This window comes from Pteropus medius, unplaced genomic scaffold (assembly GCF_902729225.1).
Source record: "Pteropus medius unplaced genomic scaffold, Ma_sr-lr_union100, whole genome shotgun sequence".
NCBI lineage: Eukaryota > Metazoa > Chordata > Mammalia > Chiroptera > Pteropodidae > Pteropus > Pteropus medius.
The window spans coordinates 467,067-484,968 of NW_024354886.1; the positions used below are offsets into that span (position 1 = coordinate 467,067).

At 33.1% G+C, this 17,902-nt stretch overlaps 1 protein-coding gene and 1 pseudogene across 5 annotated transcripts in view; one reads left to right on the forward strand and one right to left on the reverse strand.

Annotated features, from left to right (window-relative positions):
* The window catches only part of CALCRL (calcitonin receptor like receptor), a 93,650-nt gene that overhangs the window by 34,433 nt on the left and 41,315 nt on the right, over positions 1 to 17,902 (forward strand). The gene's annotated exons all lie outside the window — the stretch shown is intronic.
* LOC120597591 (heterogeneous nuclear ribonucleoprotein A1-like) lies at positions 582 to 17,571 on the reverse strand (annotated as a pseudogene).

A 17,902-nucleotide genomic window follows, 5' to 3' on the forward strand; every position in this document is an offset into this window, starting at 1 on the left:
CATGACTGCTTGGGTGACCCTTGGGTCACAACACAGTAACTGTCAATTCAACTACACCAAGGTTTCTGAAGATAATGGCTTCTGTGCCCAAGCAGGTTGTAAATAAATTTCAAGTGGAACCTGGTATCACACTGAAAGAAATCTAATTTCACACTATTAGGGTAATTAACCAAGATGGCTTTAGAGTAGACTAACTTTACACAGCCCTTTTTTTTTAAAAAAAGACACATTTATTTAGCGTCGTGATCAGACTATTACATTTAGCAATCAACAGCATGGGTACGAAAAAAAAAAATCTACATTAAAACCCATTGTTGGAATGCTTACACTTTCCACAGAACAGAAACTAAAATAACCTGTTATACATAGTCACTAAAACAGTCCTTGAGTCTTTTGCCCATGTACACATGAGTATTGTCTAAAATATGTCTTCCTTGTAGCAGCCAGGCCCTGCCACCACTGTGCTTGGCTGAGTTCACAAATCTGTTGTAACCTGTAGTTTCCCTGACACTTTTCTGTCTCTCCTCTCCTGCTAAGCTTTGTTTCCTGGCAGTAATTAAAGCCACCTGCCACTGCGATAGCTACTGATGCTGCTGGAACAGCCATACCCACCTTGGTTTCATGATTTGGCAAAATGTTAGCCCCCACCACCAGAGCCAAGGGCCAGAGTTTCTGCCTCCAAAATTTCCTTTTATGGGTCCAAAATTTGAATATTGATTGTCATAATTGCCAAAATCATTATAGCTTCCGCCATCTCCAAAATTGCTTCTATCATTACCAAATCCATTATAGACATCCCCACTGCCACCATATCCTCCACCAGCCTCGGCTGCCACCAAAGCCACCTCGACCACTGAAGTTTCTTCCACAACCAAAGTTGTCATTCCCACCAAAACCACCTCCACGACCACCACTGAAGTTTCCAGAACCACTTCAGCCTCTTTGGCTGGATGAAGCACTAGTCATCTCTTGGTTAGATAGGGCTTTCCTTACTTCACAGTTGTGGCCATTCATAATATGATATTTCTGAATGACAATCTTGTCTACAGAGTCGTGATCATCAAAGGTTACAAAAGCAAAGCCTCTCTTTTTGCCATTGCCGTGGTCAGTCATGATTTCAATCACTTCAATTTTCCCATATTGTTAATAACATTTTGGGTGCTGTTCTTCAGTGTCTTCTTTAATACCACCAACAAAAATATTTTTCACAGTTAAGTGGGCAACAGGTCTTTTAGAATCTTCTCTTGAGACAACCCTCGTTGGTTCCACAACTCTCCCTTCCACTTTGTGTGGCCTTGCATTTGTGACTGTATCCGCCTTTTCCACAGTGGTATATATGACAGACCCAAAGCCTCTGGAGCACTTGATGTTTGGGTCTCTCATCACCACAATTCTGTGAGCAGTTCCCCATTGCTCATGGGTCGTTTCAAAGCTCAAACCTCCGATGAAGAGCTTCCGCAGCTGTTAGGGCTCTTTGGAAGACGCAGACCTGAGGACCACTGAAGGGTGACTTTAATGATGCTTACCCTGTGGTGTCTGCTGACAGAAAGCTAACATCATTTTACAGGATAAAGTTCTGTTTGTATTTTCTTTGTCATGTATAAGCATATCAGCTTTTTTTTTTTTCCCTGAGATGATGAGGGAGTGGTCCAGAATCAAGTGTTGTGGTAAAATCCAGCTGTTTGACAGCACCGTATTGGTACTAATTTATATTAAAAGGCAACATTATATTTTAAAACATAAATAATATTTTAATTATATTAATAACATTAACTTGTTTTGTTTTAATTATTTTGTGTTATGTATATATTATATCTGTATGTATTATGTTTTAATTACTTTGAACAACAAAATAAGCCTGACCAATATCTGCTGCAGGGTTTTCTTTCTCCTCAAAACATTTACATTTTATATCCTTTTATCATTTTATCTCTAATTAATAACCCCCTGCTATTTCAGGATAATGCATCTGATATCTTCAGGTCTCACTGGTTTTCTTATTCCAGGAATTGATTAAGCAAGTAAAAACCAACAGTTTTTACTTGCTTACTGGTTTTCTTATTCCAGGAATTGATTAAGCAAGTAAAAACCATCAATCCCTGGAATAAGAAAACCAGTGAGACCTGAACATGTATTTACATATACATACTGACATGTATTTACATATACTGACATGTATTTACATATACATACACACATACTATACATATATATATATACACACACACATATATATACATATATGTGTGTGTATATATATATGTAATCTATATATACATATATATGTAATATATATATACATATGTGTGTGTGTATATATATATGTATAGTATGTGTGTATGTATATGTAAATACATGTCAGTAGTGTTATGCACAGAGCAAAGTAATTTTAATAAAAGAACAAGTGATTTTGGAGACAGTGATCATTGTTACTCCCATCTGAATATGTCAAATCTCATACCTTTGGTGGATGATAAAGTCCTTTTTTTCAGAAAGCTGAGAGAGCTGGCATTGTTAAATATTCATATGTAATTTTACTCAGAATTACAAGTCTTGTCACTGGGACCAAATTAAGCAAACCAAGGCATTCCCTTTGTGCTACAGGGGAGAGAAAGACCACTTTTCTTGAGAACTTATCACTTTCCAGTTTGTGATAGGTGATTATGTAGGTTATTACATTTAACCCCCACAATATATTTAAAATACATGTATCATGCCCATCTGAAAGCTACAGAAACCAAGGTAAATGTTGCAGGTTAGATTTCTGCCTATATTCTCTTAGTAAATATAGCAGCTAGTATCCAAAACTGTTAGTGCAAAAAACTGTTCTCTGCCGTGCACCTTGCTTTTTACTGTTTTCCTGTCCTTTTTTTTCTTTTTCCAATACAAGTCCCCTACTGTTATTTTTTTTTTAATTGTCGTTAGCCACTGCCAATAGCAGCATACTGCTCAGGTAGAAGTATTGATTCCTGCCCCAGAAAGCTATGCATTACTTTTCTTGCCATAGCCTTCACCAAAGTGTCCATCAGGCTATGTTCATCTTTTATTTACTTTCATATTCTTCTTCTTTTTTTCCCCCTGAGATTGCCATTGTTAGTGATGTTCAGAGAGACTTTTGGTGGGAAAACACTTCCCAAAGGAATGACAGACATATACAGTACTACTGCCCCAATTACAGTTTGAGAAACATGTCCCAACAATGCATGGGATTCATTTTGAAGTGACCAATATAGAGCTCAGGATGCTGTGATGCTTTTCTTTTTATCAAAAAAAAAAATCAGAAGCTATTATACTGAAATCATTCCATATTGTTAATTTATTTTCTTTTAAGTTATTAAACTTTAGAAAAAAAAAACAGACATTTTCTGTAGTGACTTTTTTTGCTCTTTATTAGAAAAAATCTACTTTAGTGAACAGCTTTTTTCAGATTTAAATGGTGACTTTTTTGGAAAGTGTCTATTCTTTTGTTTCCTCAGGGTATTTTGCATTTTCATGAAAATGCACTTTCTTAAGATTCAGGGAGAGAGGAGACAGTCAGGTTAGGAAAATGTTTAACTGTTATTGTTAAGGCCTATTATACCATGACTAACGTGACAGGGCATTTTTTCTTTAACATATCCTGGTCTAGTTAAGGCTGATATTCAGAAAAAGTGCTTGGCACAACAATTTAGCAGGAAAGAAAGCTATTTAAAAATTTTTTTGGGAACATGTTTGTGAAACAGGAAAAAACATACAATTGAGTTGATAACAGCTCTCCATGATGGTTAGACTCACTGAAATGGATTTGCCATCTCTTTTCACAGGGAACGTGTTGTTCTTCAAAGCAGTAATTCTCACTCAAGCACAGTTTAATTCAGCAAGGAGCATCTTCCTGTGCAACTTTTTTGCACTGGAAAATCTATTTTTAAATTACAATCCGGAATTACTCATAGGAGTAAATAATTAAAAATAAACTACTTTGGATTGTAGTTTATTTGGATTCACCAAAATTAAAGCAGTTTGTAGAGTACATCATAGGACTGTGTGCCTAGCAAATCTCTCAAAGCATTTATTTCTAGGTTTCCACTTATTATTTCTCCAAAGAATCTCAAGTTTCTCTCAGGCCTACACCATTACCTTCATCACACAAGACTTGCTCATTTCTGTACCCATGCCTTTATGTTTCTAGTTCCTTGTCCCTAGAAAGCTCTATCTCGGTCTTCTATCAACATTCTTACTTATTTTGAATTCCTTAAATGCTAATGTTTTGAATTGTGCTCTAATTCAATTCACTTACACATCTCTTAGAATACTCATTTCCCATTATATATAGTATTTCTAGACAAAATGTCACCATTTAGTATTCTAATTTATGATGGTGGAAATGAACTTTCTATTTTGAGGCATCCTCTTACTGATTTCCAGAACTATCTAGACAAACACGTCTAGAAACTTTCTTTTTCAAAATGTCTGACCTGTATTCAGATGTTTTCCCAACACTTATTTTCTTCTGCTATATTTCATATATTAGTGTTTGGAACCTACCCGGATACTCATATTAAAATTTGAGGAATCTGCTTAGGTTTCTTAACACTCACTAAGTTCTCACATAATCATAGATTAAACCTTTTTAATATCTCTGACTTTTAGATATTCCTCTCCATCTCCATTGATGTTATTCTTAGTTCTAGGTTCCAGCTTTCATGATTTTCTTGTCTCACTTACTTAGACATCACTGCAGTATTTTAATTTGTCTCTCTACAATTGCCCTTGCTGTTACCTTTAAACATTCTACTTTCTAAAATGAAAATCTTATCATATCACTCTACTGCTTAATTCCCCTTGAACTTTTATTCATTTTTTTTTTTTTTTGCAATCAGATTAGTAAATATTTGGAATACATGCCATTTCTTCTCAGGATGGTACCTATGGCAGGCACTACTGATGCATTTACTCTCACCAAATGTAGACTCAACTTTAATACTGCTCAATACAGCAGTTCTGCCTGCCACCACCAGTAAATCAGAGCAGGCATTGTATGTGAAATTCTCCAACCTAGAGCATTAAATCAAAACTCCTCAATATAGTCTAGTTTGTTTCTTTTTCTTTTGCAGGTATCTGTCCAGTATTCCCAACACCATTTACTGAATAGATTGTCTTTACCTCATTGTGTATTCTTGCCTCCTTTGTCATGGACTAATTGACCATATAGGCATGGGGTCATTTCTAGGCTTTCTATGCTGTCTCATTGATCTAGTTGTCTGTTTTTATGCCAATACAATGCTGTTTTGATTACCACAGCATTGTACTATAGTTTGATATCAGGTATTGTAATATCTCCAGCTTTGTTCTTCTTGCTCAAGATTGCTATGGCTATTTGGGGTCTTTTGTGGTTCCTAAATAAATTTTAGAATTATTTGTTCTAGTTCTATGAAAAAATGCTATTGGTATTTTGATAGGGATTGCATTGAATCTATAGATTGCTTTGGGTAATATGGACATTTTAATGATGGTGATTCTTCCTAACTATGAGCATGGTATATGCTTCCATCTACTTGAATTTTCTTCAACTTCTTTCTTCAATATCTTATAATTTTCCCAATACTCGTCTTTTACCTCCTTGGTTAAATTTATTCCTAAGCATTTATCAATCATTTATTTATTTATTTATTTTGATGCAATTGTAAATGAGATTATTTTCTTAAATTTTCTGATACTTTGTTATTGGTGCATTAAAATACAACCAAATTCTGAATATTAACTTTGTATTCTGCTACTTTACTGACTTCATTTATCAATTCTAATAATTTGGAGTTTTTTTGGTGGAATCTTTAGGGTTTTCCATATATAGTATCATGTCATCTGTAAATAATGACAGTTTTACTTTTTTTCTTTTTAATTTGAATGGCTTTTATCTTTTTTTTTGTCTCTGATTGCTGTGGCTAAGACTTCCAATATGATAATGAATAAAAATGACAAAAGGACACATCCTTGTATCTGATCTTAAGGAAAATATTTTTAGCTTTTTCTTGTTGAATATGGTATTAGCTATGTGTTTATCATTTATGACCTTTATTATAGTGAGATATCTTCCGTTTATCACACTTTACTGAGTTTTTATTGTAAATGGATGATGAATTTTGTCAAATGCTTTTTCTGCATCTATTGATATGATCTTATGATTTATATCCTTCATTTTGTTTATGTAGTGTATGTTAATTGATTCATGGCTATTGAACTAGCCTTGCATCCTAGTAATAAATACCACTTGATCATAGTGTATGATCTCTTTAATGTATTGCTGAATTTGGTGTACTAATATTTTGTTGAGGATCTTTGCATCTGTGTTTATCAGAAACATTGGCCTATAATTTTCCTTTTTGTAACATCTTTCTCTGGTGTTGGTATCGGGATAATGTTGGCCTCATTCAATAAGCTTGGGAGCATTTCCTCCTCTTCAATTTTTTAGAACTGTTTGAGATAGGTAGGTGTTAATTCTTCTTTGGATGTTTGGTAAACTTCACCTGTGAAGCCATTTGGTCCAGGACTTTTGTTTGTCATAAATTTTTTGATTACTGATTCGATTTTGTTAGTAGTTATAGGCTTGTTCAGATTTTCTGTTTCTTCTTGACTCAGCCTTGGAAGATTGTATGTTTTAGGAATTTATCCATTTTTTTCTAGATTGTCCAATTTGTTGGCATATAATTGTTCACAGTATTTTCTTATAATCCTTTGTATTTCTATAGTGTCAGCTGTCATTTCTCTTTTATTTGATTTTATTTGACTGCTCTCTCTTTTTTCTTGATGAGTCTGTTAACTGTTCATTAATTTTGTTTATCTTTTCACCTTTTTACACTATTATAAAAGAATAAACTAAAAATGAATTGAAGACTTAAATGTAAGATCTGAAGCCATAAAATTCCTAAAAAAACACAGGCAGTGAACTCTCTGACATTGCTCTTAGTAATAATTTTTTTGATGTATTTCCTTGGGTAAGGAAAACAAAAGAAAAAAATAAACAAATGGGATGACATTAAACTAAAAATTTTGCACAACAAATGATACCATCAATAAAATTAAAAGACATCCTATTGATTGAGAAAAGATATTCACCAATGATACATTTGTTAAAGCGTTAATATCCAAAGTTTATAAAGAACTCCTACAACTTAACACCAGAAAACCCAAACAATCCAATTAAAAAATAGGTAGAAGACTTGAATAGACATTTCTCCAAAGAAGACATGCAGATCGCTAATAGACATATAAAAAGATGTTCAACATCACTAATCATCAGATAAATGCAAATTAAAACCACAATGAGATATCACCTCACACCTGTCAGAATGGCTATCATGAATAAATCAACAAATGGCAAGTGCTGGTGAGGATGTGGAGAAAAGAGAATCCTTGTGCATTAGTGGGATTGCAAATTAGTGCAACCACTACAGAAAACAATATGGAGGTTCCTCAAAAAATTAAAAATAGAACTACCTAAAAATAGACCTGGCAATTCCACTTCTGGGCATTTATCTGAAGAAATCCAAAACATTAATTTAAAAAGTTATATGTACCCCTATGTTCATTGCAGCATCATTTACAATAGCAAAATATGAAAGCAACGTATGTGCCCATCGACGGGCGATTAGATAAATAAGAAGTGATACATAGACACAATGGAATATTACTCGGCCATAAAAAAAAAAAAAGAATGAAATCTTACCATTTGAGACAACATGATGGACCTAGAGGGTATTATGCTAAGTTGTGTAAGTCAGACAGAGAAAGATAAATACCATATGATTTCAGTTATATGTGGAATCTAAAGAACAGAATAAAGGAACACACAAAACAGAAACAGACTTATAGATACAGAGAACAACCTGATAGTTGCCAGATGGGAGAAGGGTTGGGGGCCAGGTGATAAAGGTGAAGAAATTAAGTATTACAAATTGGTAGTTACAAAACAGTTATGGAGATGAAAAGTACACCATAAAGAATATAGTCAGTAATGTTGTAATAATTATGTATGGTACCAAATGTATACTAGACTTATTGGGGGGATGACTTTGTAAATTATATAAAAATTATATGTTGTACACTTGAAACTAATATAAAATAATATTGGATGTCAAGTGTAATTTTCAAAACAGACACCGAAGCATGGAAAAAAAAACTCCTCAATGTAACAAAAGACACCATCTTTAATTTGTTTCCTTCTCTCCCTGGAAAGCCGCATTTCATATGTATCTGTACCTTTCAGTCACCTCGCACTTTCAAATTATTGATTGTTTGATCTCCCTTTACATATCATATTCTCTTTCTTTTTTTTTCCTCATGCATATGTTTATACACACACACTTCTCCCATGAAAGTACATTATTCTATCAGATCAATCGGACACTAAAAAATATTTATTAACTACATATAACGCTTTATTATCCATATCCATACATGTCTTTCTCCCCTTACCATGTTTTGATTATGTCCAAAAGCAGAAATAATAGCATTTGGGATCAATGATATTTAACACAGCTTTTGGAATATAGAAGGTTCTAAATAAATATATTTAAATGAGTACATAAATAAACATTAAAAATATTATGATAAAATTATGTTTAATGGTTGTAAGAAATATTGTAAAGAAATAAATTTTAGTATTACCAACATTCTGCTTCTTTATAAAAATAATGAAAAATAGGGTTAATTTTATGTAAAATGTGTATTGATCCAAGACACACACACTGATTTTTCTTTCCTTCTTTCTTCCCTCCCTTTGTACTTCCCTTCCTTCCTTCCTTTCATCCTTCCTTTCTTCCAGCCTGTCTTCATCACTTTCTTCTCTCCATCCTTCCTTCACTTTTCTTTTACCTAGTAATAACTCCATAGAAGGGAAGTCATTAGGATATAAGATTTTTAACCCTGATTAATTTCTAAGAATGAGCTAAACTTCAATAATTTCTCCTTTTTGCTAATATTTCTATATCATTTTTTGTGGTTATTGCTTATAATAGCACAATTAAAATATGTCACAAATGGAACAAAAATATCTAATTTTTATAAATAAATTGCCTGTTTTCCACTCTATAAAAAATGAAATAGAACACTGTAGAAATGTAAAAAAAAGAAATCACTTTCAGGAATAAAAGAGATCCTATTTAAATCTAAGGGAAATTTTCTAAGTATACTACTGTACCTTTTGCTTCAACTATAGATAATGCTATAGATAATGGTTATTATATTTTTATAAACTAAAATTTATTTCTCAAAGGAAATACGATACTTTTCAGTATGAGTTGAAAAGTAGGTTCAATAGGCAAATTTCAAGGAAAATGTACTTTTTCTTACAAATCAAAACTGTTTCAAACATAAAATAGTTGCTATTTTGTTGTAATTGAGCACAAAATAATGCATTAAATTGAAAGAACAATTCAGAGTTTACATCCATGGCATGCTCCGTAAGCCAGGCAAGCTTTCTAGTTTTGTTTTAAAATGTGGACATTATTTGTCTGTTGACAAAGGTGAGAGAGGAAAAATTAGATGTTCTTTGCATAAATTTTCCCTTAGATACACATGTCCTTTTTTTTTGGCATTTATTTTTTTGAAAACAGATTTATTAAGATATAAATTACCTACCACTTAGATCACAAATTTAAAGTGTACGATTTAATGGTTTTAGTATATTCACAGGATTGTACAATTATTACTACAATCTAATTTTAGAACATTTACATCACCATACAAAAGATCCCTATACCCATTAGCAATAACTCACCCAGCCTTAAGCAATCACTAATATGGTTTCTGTCTCTAAAGATTTTTTTTATTCTGGACAGTTCATATAATGGAATTGTACAATCTGTGTCTTTTGTGACTGCCTTCTTTTACAAGATTTACAAGGTTTATCCATGTTGCACCATGTATTGGTACTACTTTATTTTTTACTGCCAAATATTCCATTGTGTGGATATACCACATATTGTCCGTTGATGAGCAATTGAGTTGTTCCTGCTTTTTGGCTGTTAAAAAATAATGCTGCTATAAACAGTCACACACAGTGTTTGTTGGGATGTATCTTTTCATTTCTGTTAGGTATATACCTAGAAATGGAATTGCTAAGTCATATGGTAACTCTATGTTTAACATTTGGAAGAACTGTTAATCTATTTTCCAAGCAGCTGCAACATTTTTGATTCTCACCAGTAAAGTATAAGGGTTACAATTTCACCATTGCCTTTCCTATATTTATTATTGTGTATCTTTTTTATTATAACTATCCTATTGGGTATGAAGTGCTATTTTATTGTAGTTTTGAATTTCATTTCCTTGTGACTAATGATGTTGAAGATATTTTGTGTGCTTACTGGTTATCTATATATTTTCTTTAGAGAAATGTCTGTATAGATCCTTTGCCTGTTTTTTAATTAGGTTGTTTATCTTTTTATTATCTAGTAGTAAAAGTTTTTATATATTCTAGATATAAGTCCTTTATCCAATACATGATTTGCAAATATTTTCTTCCATTCTGGGTTGCCTCTTCATTTTCTTCATAGTATCATGCTGCACAAAGTTTCTAATTTTGATGTAGTTCTATTTAATCTATTTTTATATGTCACTTGTGCTTTTGGCATCATATCTAAAATTGTCTAACCAAAATATTGTCTAACCAAAGTCACAAAAATTTATTCATATGTTTTCATCTAAGAGTTGCATTTACTTTTTGAGCTGGCTATAAAATCTTGCCACAGGCATGTAATAGTTGTGGATTATCCAAATGCATATACTTCTAATTTTTTTCATTTTTTTTTTAAACAATCATTTCATAAACTTTTGGAGGAGAAAAACGTTTCTGAACTCCTATTGGCTGGACTTGAAATATGCTTTGGGAATGAATAACAATTCTCCACTTTGGTAAAAAGGAAAATAATCTGTAGATATTTAGATAACAAAAGGGAAAAGAGATTAAAGTCATTCTATTTTTCATGTCAGGAAACTGAGGCCTGGCAAAGTGGTTAACCTAAGAATATTCAGGGTCTATAACGTAGGCAGACTACAACATGGAACCTTAGCAATCTTTACACTACACCACCATTTCTCAAAATTTTAGTTAGAAATGTTTTGGTTGCAAGAGACAAAACGCCAAATCAGTCCTGTTTAGGCATAAAATGTAACTTAATGGTTACATTGATGAGCAAGTCCATTATTGTAGCTGATTTCAGATGTGGCCAGATTCAAGAGCTCTAATAATGTCAGAGAATTCTCCACCAATGCTCAGCTCTCAACTGATTGCTTCTGCTTGACTTCATTTTTTAAAAAAACAGTTTTCTGCCATATGGTAGAAAGGAAGCATGGAGATGGCCCAATAATTGTGCCCTACTTGCTTTGCAGAAAGAGATCTTCCCTGATAACTCTTATTGAAATGTTCTAGGGAGAATTATGATGGTGTAATTTAGACCACTTTGCCATGCTTAAGTCAACTCAAATCAGAAGATTGTGCTAGTGTTACCAGGTTTAGTCACTTTCTACCCCAGTGACCAGGAAGGCAGTCTCACTTGAACCAGAGGGAAGAGATTCTCTACTGGAAAGAGTTCATTTTATGAGAACAGAGAAAGTGTGCTGGACTGACAGTATCAAGAATATTCTTGTGCTTCCCAAATGCTGAGATTTGCTAATAGGTGCTGTACAAAATTTTTTTGGAGAAAGATTGAAAGTTCCAAATAAGAAAAATATTATAACTTTGATGATGGACTACCACGTTAAAATTTCAGCAGAATTATATATTTTCTATTTTGTTGTCTGCAGAATAAAACATGTTTCCACATAGAATTTGACTCCTGACTTTGTGGAAAGAAAATAGGTGTAAAGCTCTTATTCCAAAGAGCTGGAAAGATATGCTTTGTTTCTATGCTCTTTGAGCAAGCAGTTCTTCCCATATTAGACCTCCTGGAGAGAGAGTGTAACATCAAGTACAAAGCACTTTTTTTTTTCAGGCTCCCTCCCACTATTTACTAATTGGGCTGAGATTTGGCCACATGCTTTTTTCAAATATAAAGAGGGTGACCAAAATTACCGGAAAATGGCTAATTATGCTTACAATGGGAAAATCATTTCCGTGAGTAAGTACCTCAGAGTAGACAATCAAGTCCCAAATTTAATCATAATATTATCTCTGTTTAATAGTTATTCAGCTACTCAGCCTTGAATGTTCATTAGATAAGTAAGCATAGAGTAAATATATATGTTTTTTGTTCCAATTTGGCATTAGTAAAGGCTATTAAAGTTAACCTAAAATTAAAGTAAAATTTGGGAGGTTTTATAGCTTGATTTTAATTGGATTAACATGTTATAGTTTTTTAAGGTGTGACCGTTTGATTATAACATATACAATTTGCTAGATCTTTAATTTATATAAGCTCAGTATTAGGAAATATGCAATTATACTAACTCCATTAACAGCATATTTGGAAAGAGACTTGTTATTATTCACTTTGCTTGATATTTTCATAACTGACTTAAAGGAAAAGAAAAAACATTCATATCATTTCTTCAGAAGGTAAAACTCCAGAGGTATATAACCACCACCTTGAAATATAGGGTTAATTTCACTTATAAAGCTATTGAAATTGTGGCAAACAACTTAAAACATGTATAAACTTACTTATATTTCTAAAAATTTTAATGTGATATAATAATAATGATAACAATAGCTAACACTTACTGAGTTCTAAAAAGTTTATGTACATTATTTCATTTATTTTCAGAATACCTTTCCAGTTTAGAAACTACTTTGCAAATGAGAAAAGTATTTTTACAAGAGTTGTTTAACTTGCAAATGTAAGGCTGAGCTGGTTTTAAAACTTGGGATGTCTAACTCATACTTGTAACCAGGACAAACACTGTCTCCACTCATAATTTGTAAGATCACACATTGTCCCTGAGTTATGCTAATTATTAAATATCGGTTGGATGCCACTTTATTTATTTTAATATCTCTCTGTAAAAAAGGAAAACTGTATCATTAATCAACGGGACAATATTTATAAATGTTTTCGTAGCATGTGAAATTTAATAGAATTAAACTCGGATGTCTCTTCAAAAATAAATATTTTCTGGAGGTTTTTATGAGAATTTTAATTGACTATTTAAAATTGACTATTAGATGTACTTTTATATACTAGGTCATTCATAAGATTTTGATGAATTAAATGTAATAATCTTTCCTACTATTTCATCAATTACCTTGTTGAGTTTATGCATTGTTGAATCATTTCTTAAGATGTCCTGTAATTTCTGGCATTCTATAATTTTCAAATTTTTACCTAGGTCATTTTTTGTTAAATGCAAAAGAGATAAAAACCCAATGTAGCCAAAATTCAGAAATTGTTGGTTTCCAATCCCAGGAGCATTAGGGTTATTCCAATGATGATAGCAATAAGTTTAGCTTGGCCTAAATGAACTGATCAGATTCCATTCTGAGAAGTCTGGCAAGGGGGCTTATGAAAAAGAAGTATGTTTGCTTTTCTAACTTCAGTTTTCTTCAGTGGAGAAGAAAGAACTAGACTTTTCCCAAATGGCCTTTCAAAAGTAAAAATAGCTCTAAGAAGAGGCAGTATATGAAGGGATGGAATCAAGATATGATTTTTTTGGCCTAGATACCTCTTCCTTGATTTTTGCTGTAACAAAAGAAAAATCATCTTGCCAAATGGTCCACTTTCCACTGTCTTAAAATCAAATGCAATTGGTAGTAGGAAACCTAGGGAAAGTCTACCTGAGCCAGAAAAAAAACAGTGTCAGGAATGATTTGGTTTCAAAGTTATGGATTTCAGTTACTTTGAACAAAACTATTTCTATATACTAACCTTTCTTACATAAAATTTGAACCTCTACTCAAGGCTTAAATTTATTTTACCCTACTCTCTTGTTTTATGAATGAGACACCTAAGAAATTATGTAACTTGTTCAACCTCATTCAATGAGACTATTGACTGAGGCCCAGGTCTTACATCTTGTCTTAAACATTTGTGATATAATCCCCTTTTAGAACCTCGTGAATGTGTCCCATGAACTGCGTTTAAAATAATGAAGTAAGTCTCTCAACTCGGCATAACATTCTGCCCTCCAACTTGATAAATATTTTATTGAAGGCAAGAAACTTAACTTATATTCTCTTCTATGTTCCTACACATCTAGGTGAAAGTAGATGTGTCATAAATAGGGTAACGTAACTAAATGAATTTCTAGATGTAAAATGCATTTTAAAGTTCTTGAAAGTGAGACAGTACATGTGGTTTTTATTTTGGTACCTTACCTGAATGATGAGTTTGAGTTGTCAAGCGATTTACTGATGTGATATATTATATATATAATCATGTGATTTAACACTTAAAACAATCTGGCAAGATGAGTTATGATAAAAATTCTAGGCAATATTGATTGAATCACTATCTATATACCTGTTTTCAGGCCAGGAAATAGGTTTATTGAGATTAAGTGTTGCAAGTACTGGAGTTTAAAGCTATGTTTCTCTGACTCCAGCACACATTTTCTAATAAGTATGTAATAGAAAACATGGAAATTAAAGATCAAATTCAGTGCTCATTTTCTAGTTGGTTAAACTAAGCAGAAAAGAGTTGTGTTGATTTTCTCAAAATCACACACCAATTTAGGAACAGCTAGAAAGAAATTCTGCTAGCTAATGTAATTGCCTTGCATTATAATGAAAATATTCTAAGGTTAAGAGGAAATACTGGCCAGTTGGGAAGGAAAAAGGAACCACTGAAATTTGAAGGGAAAATGTAACTTTTGATCACGTAAGAATTAGAGTTATTTTTATATCACAGCTATAACAAATTGCTGCAAATTTAATAGCTTAAAACAATATAAAAATACACATTGACTATCTCATTGTTCTATAGGTCAGAAGTCCTGTGAGTTTGGCTAGTTTTCAAATCTTACTAAGGCCCAAATCAAAGTGTTGGCAGAGCTGTGTTCCCTTTCAAGGTTCCTGGAGAGAAGCTACTTCCAGACTCATTCATGTTGCTGGCAGAATTCAATTACTGGAGGTTTTAGAGCTGAAGTTTTTATTTCCTTGCTGGCTGTTAGCTTGAGGGCAACCTTTATCTTCCAGGGCTTATCCCTGGGCCCCAATCAAGATGAACTAAATCTAAATTTCTTGGAGTAGAATCCAGGCAACAATCTTTTTTAAAAAAGGTGTCAGGAAATTATATTATGCTTGTGAGGGTGAATAACAGCCCAAAGCACCAGGTTTCCTCAATTTGATTAAATTCATTTTGTAAGTAATTTTCTCAAAACACACTTTCTGTATACCCCCTTTATGTCTCCAATCTGCTAGGGTTTGAAGTCATAAGATGGATATGATGCACATCCTATTCTTATTGTGCTCACAGTTTAGTGACACAAACACACACACAAAAGAATAATTACAACATTATATGATATGTTGTAAAATAGGTATTTGAATAACTTGCTCTGAGAGTTCTGAGACATTAATAGTCCCAAGGAACATTGCAGAATATTTTGCTTGATTTATACTTGATAGTCTTTTTTTTAAATTGTCTGGCCAGTACCTAGAGATAGAGGATAGATAAGTGTGCCCAGGTTTTGGTATGGCCCAGTGAGGATGATGTATTTATGTTGTACTTCTCAAATTTTAACAAGTGAAGAATTTCCTCAGGTCTTTACTAAAAATGCAGATTCTCAAGTTCTTCTCCGAAAGTTTCTGATTCAGAGTGTCCGTGGTGGGACATAGACATTTGAACATGTTCAGCAAGTTCTGGTGGTGATTCTGATGAGGTAATCCATGAACCCATGCTTTGAGGAACACTGGTTCATGCTACATCAGTGATTTGGTACCTGTTCATTCAATGAAAGTTCCAAGCGATATTATAAAAAAAAGATGTATAGTTTGAGTTTCTTACATCAGTAACAGATCTTTAGAAAAGAGAAGTCTATTTATATTTTGTTTTTCTTATTGTTTTATTTGTTGAAAGTGTTAGGGGCATTCTAGACCATGATGGGGGTGGGAAATTAAAACTTGATATTGGCATTTCTGTCTCAAAGATTCTATTGGAAGTAAAGACAGTACTTTGCAAGACTAGGTCCAGTATTAAGACAGATTTGCCAACAAATAAATAGTGAACAGAGAATAAAAGGAAACCAGGATCGTGTACTTTGACATTTTTCATAGTGGCGCAATCTATTCTACACAGTGTAGAATGACAAACGTTTCCATTTGCCAGAAAGGTGTGGAATATTGGGATTGGATAAGAGTATTTATTCTTTGTTTAGATCAGGAGAAATGTAGTTGTTTAATGTACTATAAACAAAGGCAAGAACTAGATAGAGAACAGCCTCACCTTGCTCACACAAAGATTCAAGATACTTTATGGCAAATTAGATATGTATGGGAAATGCTTCTGTTAGCCAACTTCACAGAGACCGGATAAATAAATGGACAAAATAATATGGCTTAGGGTCTGTAAAAATCCAAAATATTTTGGATATGGAGGAGTGGAAGATGAAATTAGCACTGGTATGCATTTATATGGTATATGTTTTTATGTTCTGATAAATTAGTATTTATTAAGTCACATTTATTTATAATTTTTATGTAGGCTAAAACATGGTTTTACACTGAAGTGAGCCACAAAGATCAGTTAAAATTTATGGACTTGGAAATGCAGATCTGTGAAAAATGTCTTGTGGTGAGGATCTATGGCGATTTAAAAAAATGAAGCCGAGATGATGATATAAAGCCCTGAGTGACTAGGAAGCTATATTTCAAAAGATATTTGAGGTTTTAAGACATTCTTTCTCAAAGTTCTTTCCATGATGAAGTAAATCATTTTTTTTTATGTTGGTGATACTTTGGGCAAGAAGCACAAAGACTATTTAGAAATCAGTTATTTTTTATTCCATATGTCTAGTAAAGAACATCATTTGTTTCTAGTAGTAGAATCAGATCTTCCAGTTTCATTTTGAGAAGTGAAAATAAAATAGTGCTTATAGGATTTGTGAGGCTAACAATTAGAAAGGGAAAATACCAGTAACTACTAATACTACTATTATGATTACAAATTCACTTATGAGTTTAAATTAGAGCTTGCTCTGTTTTGAAGTCCTTTTCTTACTAATCAAACCTAAGCACACCTGAAAAAATCCACTGGAAGATTTAGCCATTTAACTTGACCTCCTTTAATTGTATACTTGATCCCTTCTCAAAATTGAATGAGAACCACTATATTTTACAAGGTAACAAGTAACTCAGTTGTCAGTAAAGAATTTAACAAGATCTGAGAGATATTTACAATGATTTGCTTAACAGCTTTGGCCAGTTACTATCAAATGTATTTCAGTAAAAATAAATTTGGAATAAGTTAAATATAGAAGAAAGAATCACTTCCTGAACAAACATATTAGAGGCAGTAGGCAAAAAACCAATGAGCTAAACTGAGGAATACAATTAAACACGTCTCATGATAACAATCATGCCATCACATCTACCAATATGTGACTCAATATGAACTGACCTTCAGATGTATCTGCAATGGCATTATCTACATATCCAGTCATGATACCTCCATTATGGACCTAGAGAACCTTGCTGAAAGGAGTGATTCCTCCATAACTACCACTTACCACATATTTCTGCTGGCAGAGAAATTTGATAGTTTCTTTGTAGAGTAGACGACTCATGTGAATTGGATCACCACATACAATGGACATTGCTAGATCTCACAGAGAGTACAGGTGTCCACCATGTGTCTGAAACACTACCACCCACACTTCCTGCAGCATCCTTGATAACCCAGGGGCCGTAGGCCAGCTTCCTTGATTAGGACTGCTACAAGTTTGCACAGTGCAAACTACAACCTTGTTCCTAGGAACCCACTTTCTAGATCGC